Consider the following 17,624-nt stretch of genomic DNA (forward strand, 5'->3'; position numbering starts at 1 on the left):
CCACACACCTAGGGTTATTTCACAACCATCAACCTATGTGAGGTCATTGCTAACTGAAATATTGCTATGTAGCTCATGAATCTAATATATCATCATACTTCTGGAAAATTATGAACATAAACATACATACTGGTAAATCTCTCTGTTCCAAATATTTTACAAGGACAGGTAAGAAAACACATAAGTATATTTATCTGTTGTACTCCCAATGATCATGCAAACCACCCCAAAAATCTTTAATGATCATGTAGCAATGAGACAATAAAATCAAACAAATTGAGAATTAAGAATTCATCTGGCTTCTTTCATCTCCAGCCACCATAGGGAGAGAAATCTCCACTGTCATTTAGCATCTGCAATGGGTGGTTGTGCGGAACTGATCTGTAGGGTGCTGAGCAGGGAAATAAAGGAGTAGGAGACTAGCACCCACCCGAGCTCAAGTAGACACTCGCGGGACCCCATGGAACCACTGGGGATGGGCATCGGGCTTCACAGGCTTCACAACCCCGCTCCTGGGGATGGGGAAGGCACAGTCTCAGCTCCAACTCTTGGGCACCACAGACCACTGGGTACCGCGGGAGAGCTGGTTTTGGGATCCGTGGGCTGCAGGGGGCCAGGGACGACAGGTTCTTACTCTCAGACATCTTATATCCCAGACCACTGTATGTCATGGAAGAGCTGAGAACAGACCCTTGGGCTGACTCTGGCCCAGGGACCAAGGGAGGGTAGGTGGAGAGATCTGGCAGATTATGTGGAGGAAGAGAGAGTCTGGCTAGCTCAGGCTGCTAGTTATTCTTGAAAGGGAGAGAGAGAGAGAGAGAGAGAGAGAGAGAGAGAGAGAGAGAGAGAGAGAGAGGCAGCCATGACCATGAGGAGAGAGGGGGTAAGGGAAAGGAGCAGAATGAGAGGTAAGAGACAAGGAGAGGAGAGAACAAGGGATTAAGAGAGAGAGAGGAGGGGCCCAGCAGCCCCTTTTATAGGGTTGGGATACATTGCTATTGCCAGGTAACTATGGGGTGGAGCTTACCTGGCTATAGCCAAAATATCAGGATCTTGTGTCATTGTCTACATGACTGATAATCACAGGATTATGGTGTTGAGGAATTGATGTGGTGTTAATCGCTTGTGTCTGGAAGCATAGCTTACAGTTCGGTCCCTGTAGATTTTTCTACAGGGTCTCCCGAGTAAGCCTTGCTTGACCAGAACACAGAACCATCCAACACTGATCCAGTTTGCTGATCAATATAAATAAACCCATGACAGCATCAAGCCCCAAAATCTAAAGACTGGCCATCCCATCCACTATAACATTCCAAGACTGTAGGAGTGCTGTAGTCCACACGGCCTACAGCAAAAGGGTCATAGTAGCCATGAAACACACATCTGGGAAGTGAAAACCATCTGCTTCTTAGGTGAAGACCACCATTGATGAGAATGCAGCTTCATACCTATTGTCTACAAGAACAAATACTGCCCTGTTCTGTCCTTGACAACCATTCACAGAACCAATACGATTCTTTCAAAGCTAGGAGCCTGTTTTGGTAATGAAAAAGCAGGTCTGCTCCAATAAGAACTCTTTAGTCAAACACCAGAGGAAGAAGAGTCCACTGATTTTTCAACCAGCATCACTGCCATGACCAATAGATGATAGATAGATAGATAGATAGATAGATAGATAGATAGATAGATAGATAGATAGATGATACATACATGTTAGATTATTGATAGTTAGAGAGGCAGATAGATAAACAATAGACTGAAAAGAACAGAACTCATCTGACATTATTATTATTATTATTATTATTATTATTATTATTTGAGCTTTTAGGAACTTTGTTTTCCTTTCACCTTTTTCTCCTCTGCACAGATGTCTGCAGAACAGCTCAGAACCACTCAGTAGTGACTCCAACCCACTCAGTGGCCTGCGCTGTGGAAGCTGCTGACCAATGCTCAGTGGCTGGTTGCACACTCTAGTCTTCCATGGGGAACTGCTGGATGGGCACAGAGGGTACTACACATCCTCAGACCAGTCGGCCACCTCAGGCTGAGTAGCAGTGAACTCAGGAGCTGGTGTGGTCCATTCATCCTGGAATTCCTCCTTGGTCACAGCCTTCTCAGCAGCAGACATCTCCTCCTTCTCAATCTTCTCTAGGTCTCTGTAAAAGTAAAGATCAGGGTGTTCACGGGAGACAGTACCTCACGTGAAGCGTACTTCCCAGGGGCCAGCATCCACTACATCAGACCCACTGAGTGAGTTCCCTGGTTGTTGCATCTGATGGCAATGTCCACATAGCACAGGGGAGAATCTGTGTGACACAAAGCAATGGTGGGCAGGTTGACTGACATTAAGAGGCCTCTGTGAGTGGCTGGTGGTCAGCCCTGGGATTGGTCACCACTAGAAGCCATGGCTCCCTGAAGCCTACTTGGATCTGGTTAGTGAAGGTCCCAGGTGTGAAGCCACCAGCAATTGGAGTGGCTCCTGTGGCAGCAGCAAACTTCAGCACAGCTTGCTGGCCAGTGTTCCTGGAGGAGATGATGCTGACATCAGCAGGTTTCTCAGTGGCAACAATAGCTTGAGCTGTGAGCAACAGCTTCTCCCAGGTCCTCTTCAGATTTATGATGTACATACTGCCACTTTTCTTTTTGTAGATGTACTGCTCCATCTGAAAGTCAATGTTGGTGCCACCTAAGTCGGTTCCTGCAGCAAGGAATTTCAGAACATTCTTTTTCTTCATCTGCAGGACATCAAGGTCTCTGGACACTGTGTGGTTCCCTTTTAAGTTACACCAGGAACCAAGAACAATGCCATATGGACCCGTCACCAGGTAGCACGGAAAGCTCATGTGACATTATTTCATGCCAAAATCCACACATAAGTTCAACTCTGTGAGTGGCTATAATGGGATATGGGGTCTCTAGGAGATTATTATGGTATAAAGACAGAGTTTTCACCACTAGGATGAGTGTTGTCAAAGGTTTGAGTTTGCCTTTTCCAGTGTGGGGATATTTTCAAAAAGGAACTCTGTAAAAGACAGTCAATTGTAACTTAAGAGACAGCAAAGCTTGTGACATTATGGTACCTGACCCAACCTCCAAAACGATGAGATAAAAAGCTTGTTGGGTATAAATCTCCCAATATGTGGTCTTTGGTTATGACACTTCAGGTGAACTAAGAAAAAGATACATTTCTGTTTTGAAAACGTAAAGAAAAGAAATTTTACGGCATTATTAGTTTATAAAATGAATGTTTTTAATTCTATACTTTGGAACAGTGATGATAATCAGAGTATGATTTTGTAAACACTAGGGTAATAGGTAACGAATTAGACAGGAGAGAAAGCACTTCAATCTCTGAAATGGTGTGCTAACTCTACTGCTTATGGAAATTAATTGGCAGACTATGATCTGAACTATATTTTCCATGTACTGATGCAATTTGCTCTTCTTGCTGTTGTTCAGTTGGAAAGATTGTGTACAGGACTCACATGGGTGGGGAGTTGATCATTCAATTCGTTATTAAATATCATAAAGAATTAAGGAAAGATTGAATAAAATAGACTGCCAACGAATATGTGAAGAACAGGATACTGGAGAAGGACAACGATTAGGCTGTCCTGAGATCTAGGTTGGTAGAAATAATAATATAAAGGTGAATAAAAGAAGTTTCATTTTAGCTGTACAAAATCTTACTAGATTGAAATAGATATTTTATATTAGCTCTGTCTGTTTTCCCACCACAAAGTTACATGTGACATAGATATCTGGTCATTGTATGTCTTTAGCCATTTCATGAGCATTTTCAGAATTTCACAATAGTTCTGGATATCAATGTTTCTGGAGCTTTAATAATTCATAATAAAATAGAGGTTCTATAAATGATTTTAATTTTAATACATGTGCATGTGGGAATATTTTTATGTTGGTCCCTCAAACACACAAGTGTTTTTCTCAGAAGTGTATCTTTTCTTATGGGTATAACCATATTAGCATGCTAACCCTAATTAATATAATTTAATTTCCTATGATTAATTTTAACTCCAAGTGGGAGTTTTCCTAAGTGTAAGCTAATGTGTAAACCTAATAAATTTCAGAATTATTATCACTTTGTGATAATGTGACCTGATTTTCTGAAATAATACGTACTCTATTTAGACTCTTTTCTTTAGATATTGTAGGTACTATAAAATACTCAGATGTAATTATCCCAAAAGCAATGTGGTATCACTGCCAGAGATGATGGTTATTTGGGAGTAAAGAGTGAAGCGTAGACATTTTTCATTTGTTGGTTTATATTCTGTAATGAATTAAAAGGGAGTATGGGAAATGTAATGGCTGTTAACCTCGAGTCTCATCCTCTCTTCATAAGGAAATTCTCCTGTGGCTCAGAGAAGTACTGGTGGGTTTCATAATGAACCGAATCCACAGTTATGTGCAGTTTGACTTGGTATAGAAAAATACAGAATTAGAGAGCTCCTATGGCATCAGCTGAACTGAACTGCTTTCTTTCATCATGAACAGTTATACCTGCTCTCTCCATTTTCATAATTCAATATTGATAAGTATCACTTTTCAACAGTTAGACTGGATTATGTATGAGGGTAAGGATGAACAAAGAATTGAATGAATGCAGAAAACAATATAAAATCCAGACAAAAATAAAGGAGAACTAAGAAAGATGTTAGGTGAGTTATATTTTTCTCATAGTTCTATTCATACTATAGTTTGTGCTTGGGATGATAAACTTTGCATGTAACTTTGATGCCTGTAAAGGATCTTTTAATACATATTTTTAAATTTGAGAATTATAAGATACAGTATGAATTTTATCATGTCTTTTACATTTCCTTTTTCTTAAAATGTTAAAAATAATCTTAACTAGGCAGTGGTGGCACATGCCTTTAATCCCAGCCCTCAGGAGGCAGAGGCATGTGGATCCCTGTGAGTTCAAGGCCAGCCTGGTCTACAGAGTGGGTTCCATGACAGTCAGGGATACACAGAGACACCCTGTCTTGAAAGCACAGAGGAAGAAACAACACACTAACAATTTTAGAGAACAGCAGTCTTTCCAAGGTTTAATCACTTAGAAATCTATTAATCACCATGGATCAAGGAAAAGTAGCCTGACTTATAAATAATGCAAGATGAGGTGGACTACGCTTACAGGATATGCATGAATGGTAGGAATCTTGTAAAACTTATTAACAAGGGTGTGCTCAGTAGAAGCTTGGATGAAAGCTCCTTCAAAGCCTCTTCCAGTTCACACATTTGTAACAACTTAGTGATTCTCATATGGAATCTTGTGACCAGGACTAATAATTAAATAACAAAGAACAACAGAAGGACTTGGCTTGGAGTGAAAGTGCATGCAAAGTGAAAAGCCATGAGTACATGTTCCTGTAATTCTTTCCTTAAAAGTAATTGGTATTTTCCTCATCTTTGAGTTGCTTTTCTATACACTCCAAGATGCCTTCAACCAAAGACCCCAGTGCTCCCACATTACTATAATCTCCAGTGTCTGTTTACTACCTCATCTCTATAGTTTTTTGCATGAAGAGAATCCATGTCTAGAAAACAAATTGTATTTGGCATAACAAGATCTCCCACGATTTAGTAACATAAAATAGCAACCACTTGTTTTTGCTCAAATCCTAGGAGCTAACTTTCTGCAGGTTGCTTTGAAGAAGGTCAATTTATGGGAAGTGTTTTATTGCCAGTAGATCGTGTGGCTGGAGAGGATAAAGATAGTTTGAACAGGGCCATGAACTTTCATTTGCTTATTCCCCTGAATCTGGCATATGTCTCATGTTTCTTTACATGACATGCCCAAGGATATGGCCGCCACACTTGCCTCTTTCGAATATTCTTCTTTTTTTCTTTTTTTTAAAGATTTATTTACTTACTTTATGTGAGTGCACTGTCATTGTCCTCAGACACACCAGAAGAGGGCATCAGATCCCATTACAGATGGTTGTGAGCTACCATGTGTTTGTTGGGATTTGAACTCTGGGCCTCTAAAAGAGCAGCTGATGCTCTTAACCTCTGAGCCAACTCTCCAGCCCTCTTTTTGAGTGTCCTTAAAGAATAATACTCACAGTTTGTTAGAATTCTACTATTTCTCTTGTGAGAATAAGACTCTGTGGTTTAAACAGGTAACCTTAAATACATTAAACACGATGTATACCAAGCTTTCTATACAATAGAATTGGGACTGATTCGGTGCTAAAGAGGCATATATGAAACTTGATTTCCTAGTCCCAGTGAACAGGAGTGATCATTGGAGACTAGGTAGCATGTACAGAGCCTGTTACACAAAGGAGATGGCCAGGTGCCACAGATTTTCACATAATGTTAGAAAGTTGCTGCAAAATTGGAATTTAGAACTTTGATAAATCTTACCATCCTGTTTTGTACCTACTATGTGACTTTCTTACTTTCTCCCTCACATTTTGACAAAACAATATTCATGTTGTTTATTTGTGTGTGCTTTTTTGGTGGCAATTTTATAAAGACCTAGGGAAATCTTATATACAAATTTTAAATTCCAAGGTGAGATGATGTTTGACTCTTCTTCTTTTGAAGGATAATACATTCTTATTATCATAAATAATTTTTTATTTATGACTAAAATAAATAATTTTAGTAATAAAATAATTTAAATTCAGTTATTGGAATTAACTACAATCATTTCCTCCTATCTTCTCAATTTTTTTAACTATGTAATTCTGTTAATGAAATGCATCTTTAAAACAGACATGATATATTTTGAAATTCTAACCTCATTAATATTTTTTCAGTGCTAAATTCAAGCTTAAAGAAAGGTTCTCATTTGTTATATTAGAAGACAAATAATCCAAGCTTACAGGGCATTTCTTGGGAATCTAAATACATACATGTCTTTACATTAAGACTGTACTGTAGAATGAGTAGACAACCAATGGACACGGAGTATGGGATATTGATACTTTTTGAGTGAAATTCTCTTTAAGATGTCACTATCAGCAGGGCTTTAGGGGCACATGTAGGAAGGAAAGGTGAATATTGAGCCTAATGAGGAGAATTTTGGTTTAGTATATCAATGGTATTTCAACAACAGGCACCTTACTTTACTTATCAAATTTTAGGAGGAATATTAAATCTAGAAACACAAAACAGGAATTAACTCTTCCACCCAGTGAACAAATTGAAAGATTAAAACAACATGATAATGCATTAAATTAAGAGAGAAAGGAAAAGAGAGCATGGCACAAATGGTAAACAAAGCCCAAAACTGAAACAGAGGGCAACCGTGATGCTTCTCTGTACATTGCTGCTCAGATATTTTCAGTGAGTAAGCTAGGATGGCTTGTTTAAGTTACATCGTCAGAGTATATTTTACTTGTGCTTGTTCTATGCACATACATCAGTTCAAATGATTTCCGTATTGGAATAAATGACTTGGCTATAGATACAGGTGGAAGAAATCTTCCTCTGGTAGTTTTCCTATTAATTCAAAACAGAAACAATCTGTCTCCATGCACCTTCTCTTCTTCTTGGGTTCTATAATAATTTTCTCCAGATTCCACTGCATTGGAGCAGCTACAGCTGCAAAACACATCCACAGGGAAAATGAGAATAAAGGCAGAGTGGTGTTCATTCAGCAATCAAACTGAACATCTTGGACATCTGGGTTTTTTTTTTTTTTCAAGTACCTGAGGAACATTATCTAATAGTTAGAGTGCTAATCCTATTAGTGAGCATGCATATTTGCCTACGTGCATTTTTGTCTGTGTGGATGATCATGTATGCACATGCAGTTGTGGATCCATAAGTATGTATGTGTGTACATTCGCAGGTATATGAGTGTGGTCATTTTTAATTCTCTACTGTCATTGAAGCATTGTATTTAGGAGCACTGGAAACACCCACATAACATATAAATATTTCAGGAAGGAAATTAATTTGAGGAGATATTTTGTTTAACAAATAAAAATAGTTGTAATAATTCTATCATATGTTTCACTCTGGTTAGGATTTAAAGTTCAAAGTGGTCCCTGTAAAATCTTACATTTTTACTTGTGAGCAGAGGCATGGATAAAGAGGATTTCTCTTTGATCTAAATGTCTGACACATAGTGAATGGTTGTGACCACACAAGATTAAAATGGTTGGATATAAACTTTTAGACAGGAAACGATTAAGTAATTTTCCTACAAATATTATCTTTTAAGAACCATGTCCTAGCAAAATACTACACACTTTTACAGTGTTCTAATAAAACCAAACTGGAAATCTCAGTGCTTTGCCCAGGATGTTCTGTGACCAAGGTATTTGAAAGGTATCAGAAGGATAAATGAAAACAGCTGGAGAAAATTGCTTTAGTGGCAATAGCAGTCTTGTGCTCAGACACACATGCCTGGCCACAGCTGGGAGGTACCTCCATGTTCTTTATAGCTCCTTTCAAAACAGCCCCCATCAGAAGGTGTCAATTGGGTTTTATGGGTGTCAGGAGCTCTACTTTTATGAATGGTTGTTATTAAATATATGGGTATAATATTAATAACTGGGATTTAAATATTCATTAGGACAAACTCAATATATCTAAAAACAAGATAAACTTGTATACATGATCAAGTAGTTCAGAGAAGTCAGGCAGTTGTTAAATATATATATATATATATATATATATATATATATATATATATATATATATATATATATATATATATATATATATATATAAAACTTATCTGCCCCCAGAATCTACTCTGACACTTAGCATAGAATGGAGAGGAAATGAGAATGATGAGGGGGAAAAAAATCCAGAGTCTGTTGCAATTATTATACTCAGGCAGTTGGCGAATAAAGTGTAAAATATGTTTAGACCTTTTTTATGTGTGTTTGACATAGTTTTAGTGTGTAGCTCTGGCTGTTCTGGTACTATTTAGCCTTGGCCTCACTCAAGGCAATTCTTCTAGTTCACATTTCCAAACATTTGAATTACAGATTTGTCTGATATGGCATTTTGAGCATATTTTTACACTTGCTGCTCTTATATAAAAGTATATACAAGTGTATATTGTGATTCAGGAGGCTTGAAGAAGTCACCCATGAAGGATATATTTCCATTTCTTCATACAAATAATGAAGGAAGAAAAACTCTGTTCAAGTGCAATTTTAGCACTTAAAAAACAAGGAATTTGATTTCAAATATTATGAAACACTTTCTACTTTATAAAATGTTTGTTTTTATTATAGAAAGATACATAAGAAAGTAACATAAAAATTCTCTAAGATGACTAATAGATATATTCTTATTGATGAAGATTGTACCGATCCCCACATCTTCTGTAAATGCATATAAAGAATCCACAGATAGGTGGGAGCAGAATGACATGTTTGGCAACCTGCTACTTTTCATTAATAACTGATCTTACTAATTGCTAATGCTTATTCAGTTTATTTATAAAATTCCAAATGTTAACTTTCTGTTAGGTTACCTTCATTTTATTTATTTCAAACAAAATGATACTTTAAAGATAACTCTAAGAGACAGGCAGATTTCTGAGTTTGAGGTCAGCCTGGTCTACAAAGTGAGTTCCAGGACAGCTAAGGCTACACAGAGAAACCCTGTCTTGAAAAAACAAACAAAAACAACAAACAAACAAACAAACAAACAAAAAGGGTAAAAATAACTCTAAAAGATTAAAAAACATTTTAATTAAAATATAATTTTATCATTCCCTCCTTACCTCCTTCTAGCTACTCCTGTGTCACTACCTCCAGTCTTTCTCATGTTCCAATCCCTCAATCTCTCCCATTTCCCCTGTACTTCCCCAGTGGCAATCATGGTCACTTTTAATTATTATTGCTATATATATTCATACATTCATAAATATGTAAATAAAACCTGCCGAGTCCACCTAGTGTTGCTTGTGTGTATTTGACTACAGAGGTAGCCATATGTTATTGAATAACCAGTTAGGTGCTAATGTCTGAGAAGGACAATTTGTCCCTCTTTCAGTAAAATCTAGCTTCCAGTGGTTAGGGACAGAGACTCTTGAAATTCCTCCAACATCCCACAAGGACACTTCCTCAACTATGTTCATAGCAGCTTTATTTATAATACTCAGAAACTGAAAACAACCGAGTTGTTTTCCAGTACCTCATCTGAAGACTGGATAAAGGAAATGTGGTACATCTACACAATGGGAAATTATTCAGATGTTAAAAAACAGACATTATGAATTATTCAGGGAAATGGATGGAACTTGAGAATATCATCCTGAGTGAGGTATATCAGTTCCTAAGGACATGCATGGTACATACATGGTACGTATGGATATTAGTCATAAAATACAGATACCATGTTAGATTTTATAGACACAAAGAAGTTAAATAAGAAGGAAGTCCCAATTGAAAAATTTTGGATCTCACTTAGAATGGGAAATTAAATAGTCATAACAGGCAAGTGGAAAGAGGGGAGTGAGAGTAAGGAGGGATCTGGAGGAGAACTGGGGATTCAGGATCAGGTAAGGGGAAGAACAGAAATGGCTAGATGGCCATGGACATCTGCAGCTGATGGTGAAAAGGAACCCCAGTGGAACAATAGAGACACCAACCCAACCACAAAATTTTCAACCCAAAGTTTATTTTATGAGAAGTGAAGGCATGGGGGATGGAGCAGAGACTGAGAGAATGGCCAATTAATAACTGGCCCAACTTGAGACCCATCCATTGTCAAGCACCACTCTCTGACACTATTAATGATATTCTGTTATGCTTGCATACAGGAATCCAGCAGTTGACTAAGACCAATGCAGACACACACAGCCAAACAGTAGATGGAGCCTGAGGACTCTATGGAGGAAAAGAAGGAAAGATTTCAGGCCCTGAAGAGGGTAAGACCTCCACAGGAAGACCAAAAGAGTCAACTAACCTGTACCTTTGGGACTCTCAGACACTGAACCACCAACCAAAAAAAGACATGGGCTGGACCTAGACCTCTCTGCACATATGTAGCAGATTTTCAGCCTGGTCTTCATGTTTGGAACAAGGGTATCTTAAAAGCAGTTCCCTATATGTGGAATATATTCTTCTAGCTTGGCTGTCTTATATGGCTTCAATGAGAGAAGAAGCTCCTAGCATAGCAGAGACTTGAAATGCCAGGGTCGGGGACAACAAACAGGATGGGGTGCCCTTGTGATCAGAGAAAAGGGGGGGTTCTTAGACTCCCGACCCTGATCTACATACATCTCGTTGGGTTTTAGATGCATTAGCTGGGACTTGGCATAGCATGATCAGTTGGTCTGTGTATTTTGACAATTTTCAGTTTTATGTTATGGCTTCTGTTTGATGAGAAGATGAGGTTCATTGATGAAAGGTGAGAGCTACACTTAACTGTGGGTATAAATAGAAGTTTTAGAATGTTGTCAAGAAATATGCCGGCCTAGTAAAGTAGTAGTATTAGACTTTCCTCTACGATAGATTATCTACTAGTTCTAGACAATTTTTCTACGTGTCAAACAGAACTTAAGTAGGATAATACAGCTACTTACTACCTTCAATATAGGAGTGGCCCTATTGCACTTCCATGGATGTCTTACTGTGTTGGTCATTATTCTGGTTCACAGACATCGCAGCTGTGTAGCATTATTGAGTCTTACCTCACCTGACAACTTGCAGAGTGCTGTTGGTGATATAAAGACCACAGAAAGGAGGCATTCAGATCAGCTCAGATATCTCAAATCCAGTATCCAATGTGTGTGATTTTTTTCAGTAATAGGGACTCAGCTTCAAACTCTCAGACACAGCCAGAAACAACAACAACAATAACAACAACAACAACAACAACAACAACAACAACAAAACCCTATATTATTTTGGGAGGTAGGTCACATGGATTACTCTGATGAACAACTCATAAACAAGTTTTCTCATGCCTGGCCCTGGAGTTTTTGTTATGTCTATTTTAATATGTATATGTGTATGACCCGGTAGGAGTATGTACCTATATCCCTCTTGGTGGCCTGAGGCATTTGATCCCCTAGAGTTGGAACTTCAAAAGGTCATGAGTTACCAAGAATAGGTGCTGGAAACAAAACTTTTTTCTACTACTTTTAACCATAGAGCTGTCTCTCCACCTCTTTTGGTTTTCATTTTAAAGGCTGCTTTTCCTGGGGAATGATCACTTGATTTAATATGGTGTTTTGTTCAAATATGGTATTATACATTTCTTTATGTATTTCATTTTGTTCAACTGTAAGAATAGACGTGCAATCAGGAAGGATTGATTTTTTTTCTACTTGCTAATTTTAGGGACTTCCTATCATAGTGCTCCAGCAAGCTCATTATGTATGTCTGGGCCTGCTTTATTGCTAAAAAGTTTAACCACTGCATTAACATGATGACCAGGCAATTCTGCATTTCGATGAACAGTTTTAGTCTCTATAACTTGACAGTAATGGTGCAATTATGTTTAGATGCGACATGAACGTCCAGTTACCCAACTACTCTCTAGAAAATGGCTTGAACATTATTGTTTCCATTGTAACCTGGAGACATTATTTTTCGTGGATAATTTTGATTTTAAAGTTGTCAAGTTCATCCATTTCTTTAGGGCATCTAGGCTCTCTTACTACAAAAGCTTTATCTTTTGAAAAATTCACAAATAATACCTTTATGTTCTCTATTTTTTTCTTTTTAGTACATTTGCATTTCATGTTTATGTTCTTTTCCAGACCCCCTTTATTTCAGAAATTATGGCTGTTTGAATCAGAATTATTTACATAGCATCATCTTTTGGTTGCTAAGTTAAAAAGCTATTTTTAATACATATCAAGATTACAAATACAAGTGGTAACATTTCTGTCTTTGTTTTTATCATCTACCAGTTTATATGACTATACTATTGTATTCCCACAGAAATCTACTTTGAATGTTTCTAAATAAGTATTCTATCATTTATTCACACACTGAATGCATTTGTTGTGTTAAGGTCACACATGCAACTACCATCTCAGTTCTGAAAACAGATATGCTGCCTTTCGAAGTTAATTCTTTCTGAACCATCACTCCCAAATTGGTATCTAAATTTTTCTAATGTTTGTACATGATCATTTCATTTACAACCTGAAATGGTTTTCTATATTTTTCATATACAGTTGTCTCTGAAAAGAATTGAGGAAGTGCAGACTGATTTCAGAATGTATTCTTAGGCTACAGATGAAACAACTGGAATGGTCAACATGTCAGTTCTCTACACTCTGTAAGAATGCTTTTATTTTAGGGCAGGCTAGTAGCAAATCATTCTTCCCAGATCACTTGAAAAGAACAAAAGTGATGAGCTCTTGAGTATTCAGTCATAGTTAATCCAGCATTCACAAAACAAATAATAATTTGATAAAATAATGAGCCACTGAAATATTTCTACCTCCATAATTTTTGTTATCAATTTCACACATGAAAATCTAGAATCAAATACTGTCTATGAACAGGCTCAGAAAGAGTCTCCTCTAAATACAAGTTTCAGTGAAGAAATAATTATGCTGTCTTGAGATTATGGAAGGAATGTCACTGGAACAGCACAATCTTCATTGTGTCACATGTCATAGATGCTACTTGATCTTTGAGAAATGAAACATCTATGACTTTATGTTACGCATTTTTATGTGGTTTTAGAAATTCCTGGATTTATTTAAAACAAGTAATTCGTTTAAATGGTCAGAAATGCTATCCTGTTCATAATTTTATGGTAATTTTCTACAGATAAGAATGATAACACGTTTTTTTATTGATAAACATGAAGCTTTACGAATAATAAAGGGGAAAGGGTATACTTGATTCACTTTTAAATGCTAGACAGGAGATGTATATAGATATAATTATTAAAATACATACAAGTCTACATTCTTCCTATTGTTTAAAGAAATGAAAGACAGCTACAATTTAATGTGTAAAAAACCTACTAAATAAATGTCTATTGCACAAAATATGGAAATAGACTTTTCACATGTGGAAATAGACTTTGACTCAAGTGAGCATATATATACAGTGTATTTACTGTATTATTGTGAATGCTGATATCAACTGAAGCATTGGTATGGATTATTTCACTGATTGTTACAGTTGAAGAAAGAAAGAGTTTCATCATTTGCCATGATGTGCAGAGTCCATTCTTGTGTTTAAAACATGCAGACATCTAGGCTTGCATCAAATCTTAGTGACTGTTGTCTAATTAACATTAAAGTTAAAATAAGTTTTCTCCTTCATGCACATGTTTCTACTGTCTCATCTGTTGTCCCTTGTTATTCTGGCTAATGCAACTTAGCATTTAGAGGATGGAATTTTGTTTTATTTATTTTATAGGGTTTAAGTAGAACAGCCTTTAAAATAGGCCGAGGAATCTGACTGATTTCATGGACCATTTATTGTTCAATAAAAATAAATCTTTCTGAATTAGACATAAGTGTTGAATATCTAGTTGAAGATAATTGTAAAACAAGAATCAATTATGAAAGCAATGTAAAAAAAAAGTCATTTAATATATGATACAATACCTGCTCCAGAAATGGGACTTTGATAAATTATTTTCTCTATAGTTATGAGAAAATTAAAGGGGAGTATAAAAGTTTACTCATTTTGTTTGACTTTTAGTTAGGTATTTTAAATATTGTATGTATTACAGTGAAAATATATTTATGTATTAAAAAGTACAACAAACAACTGCAGAATAATTATCACAATAATTCAAAATTTTCCTTTCTTTTTTATTTTTTCTTTATAAAAATAATTCAGTATTGCCTCTCTCTGTTTCCCTCAGTTCCTTTCCATCTTCTTTCCCTTCAAAGTCCATCCCTTTATGTCTTTCACTAGAAAAGAACAGACGTCTAAGAGGTAACAATAACGTAACATTTAATAAAATAACACAAACACCATCATATCGAAGGTTGAGGAGATAAGCCAACAGGAAATTAAAGGAGCTCTAAGAAAAAGCACAATAATCAGAGACCTGCTTGATTACACAATCAGGAATCCCTTAAGCCTAAACTGAAAACTATAGCATATATGCAGGGGACCCAGTAGAGACATGGGCTGGCCCTGTGCTTGCTGCTAGAGTCTCTGTGAATTTACATGCGCTTTTCTCAGTTGTTTTAGAAGATCTTGTTTTCTTGGTCTTCTTTAACCTTCTGTCTTCCCAAACCTGATTTCTCCGTGGGTTTCTTTGAGCTCTGAGGAGAGGGATTTAATGGAGACTCACTCCTGTAGCTATTGCAGTGAGCTTAAGTGTTTTGAGTGTCTACTTTAAACAGTCAAGTGGATGCCAAAAGTTTTTACTAGTTAATCATCTTGGAAAAGAGTAAAAAAGACCCTTTTCCTGGGTCCTATACAGTTTTTTAATTATATATAATGGATACAGCAAATGAAACGTGGATAAATCCACTTATCACTAAGTCAAAAGCTTATTGTGGTTAAAGGAGGGTGTTTTCTTTTACTTTTTCTTTTTCTCTTTAACTTCATTAAGGTCATTTGCCTTAACTTTGAATTATTCCAGAGTATGCTGTCTTAATGGAAATTTAAATCTAATTTTGTCCACTGGTTATGATCATGTACTTTCAAAGCAGGTGCCTATGCACATCACCAGTTGTTCTTATTATTTATTTATTTTATTTCTTTGGTATGTAATGTTCTTTATTTTAAACATACACTAGCCAGCAAACACAGAGTTGTAGGGTTTGGAAAAAAAAAAAAAAAAACAGCAATAGTGAATGTGAGTTGTATTTCTTTTCTTTTTATCTTTTTCTTTATTTTTATTTTTTATTTTGTATATTTACATTTCAAATGTTATGCCCCCTCCTTTTCCTCCCGAAAACCCCCACTCCACTCCCATCCCTACCTACAGGAGGGTGATCCCCCATCCACTCACTCCATCCTTACGACCCTATCATTCCTCTGTGCTGGAGCATCAAGCCTTCACAGGACCAGTGCTTCTCCACCCACCGATGCCAGACAAAGCTTTCCTCTACCACATATACAACTGGAACCATGGTACCCTCCATGTGTATTCATTGGTGGTTTAGTCCCTGGGAGCTCTAGGGGTTCTGGTTGGTTGATATTGTTCCTCCCATGGGGTTGCAAACCCCTTCAGCTCCTTCAGTCCTATCCCCAAATCCTCCATTGGTGTTGCTGTGCTCAGCAAACATCCATATCTGCATCCATAAGGCTCTGACAGAGCCTCTCAGGAGACATCTACATCTGGTTCCGGTCAGCAAGCTCTTCCCAGCATCTGCAAGTGTCTGGGTTTGGTGGCTGCACAAGGGATGGACGCCCACGTGGGGCAGTTCCTGGACGCCCCCTCCCTCAGTCTCTGCTCTACCCTTCCCCAAGCATTTCCTTTAGACAGGAGCAATTCTGAGTTACATTTTTGTGAAGGGTGGGTGTTCCCATCCCTCAACCAGGTTCAGTGCCTAACCTCTGGATATGGACTCTACAGGTTCTCTCCCCCCTTCGTTGCGTACTTCAGCTAATGCCATCCCCGTACTTCAGCTAATGCCATCCCCATTGTCTTAACCTTTAAGTATGAATCACTCTCTTTTCTAGAGCTCAACAAGTTCTCTTTCCTCCATCTACAATGATTTGCCCCTCCACAATACCTTCATTTTTCTATGTTCCTTGTACTTCTTAGTTTCCAAACTAAAAACACATCTTTTTAAATGCCCCAAATACTGATATACATTTCATGTAGAGAGGCAACTTTAACTTTCCAGTGGTGTGCACTAGATAATATATTGCATGACACCACAGTCATATACATACATACATATCAACCTTTCTGTTATCTCTAAAAGTATATTATTAAAGAAAGCTTGGCAAGCCTATGAGTTGGTTTTGTATAATATTTTAGAATACAGCTTTTTTTCTGGATTTCTATTTCATTATGTCCTCAAATTGTTGGTTGTAGTCACAATTAATGAGGCCAAAGAATAGGTATGTGGTTCTTAATTACTGTTGTCAATCTAGTTATTTCCATAATTCATTATATTGTATACCTGCTTGATTATTAGAATCTGAAAACCTGGGAAATATTCTGTTCTTGATGCACGGTGTGATTTGTATTTCCTAGAACATTTATAGTTAACTGTTAGGAGGGCTAGAGGGAAAAACTCTTCTGAGTCTGCTTCTGTGGACCACATAGCACTGATTTTATACTGTGAGAAACTTGTAGGAACCTTCGCATAAGGATTCTTTTCCATTTGTAAAGACTTGCAAAAAAAAATGAGCATACTTACCTCTCAGCTACTCACATCAGATGTGCTTAGCATAAAAATCAGATGTGAATTGTGCCGATTGCAGCTAAGATCTAGTAAGTTAGAATATAAATGTACTGTAAGGGGGCTGTCTGCTCTGACATCTACAAACCTGCTTTATATTTTTTTCTAAAGCAAGTTGGAAGTGGTGACCTTCTATGCCTGCTTCTGTGTTAGGAACTTCACATACTATTTAAAGTTCAAATTGAGGAACATCTGGGTTCCTTCCAGCTTCTGGCTATATTAAATAAGGCTGCTATGAACATAGTGGAGCATGTGTCCTTATTACCAGTTGGAAGATCTTCTGGGTATATGCCCAGAAGAGGTATTGTTGGGTCCTCAA

At 37.2% G+C, this 17,624-nt stretch overlaps 1 pseudogene; it reads right to left on the minus strand.

The window, feature by feature from the left end:
- Nucleotides 1-1,883: 1,883 nt before the first annotated feature.
- LOC110316125 lies at nucleotides 1,884-2,843 on the minus strand (annotated as a pseudogene).
- Nucleotides 2,844-17,624: the final 14,781 nt, after the last annotated feature.

The sequence above is a fragment of the Mus pahari genome, chromosome 2 (genome assembly GCF_900095145.1).
Source record: "Mus pahari chromosome 2, PAHARI_EIJ_v1.1, whole genome shotgun sequence".
In the NCBI taxonomy this organism is placed as follows: domain Eukaryota; kingdom Metazoa; phylum Chordata; class Mammalia; order Rodentia; family Muridae; genus Mus; species Mus pahari.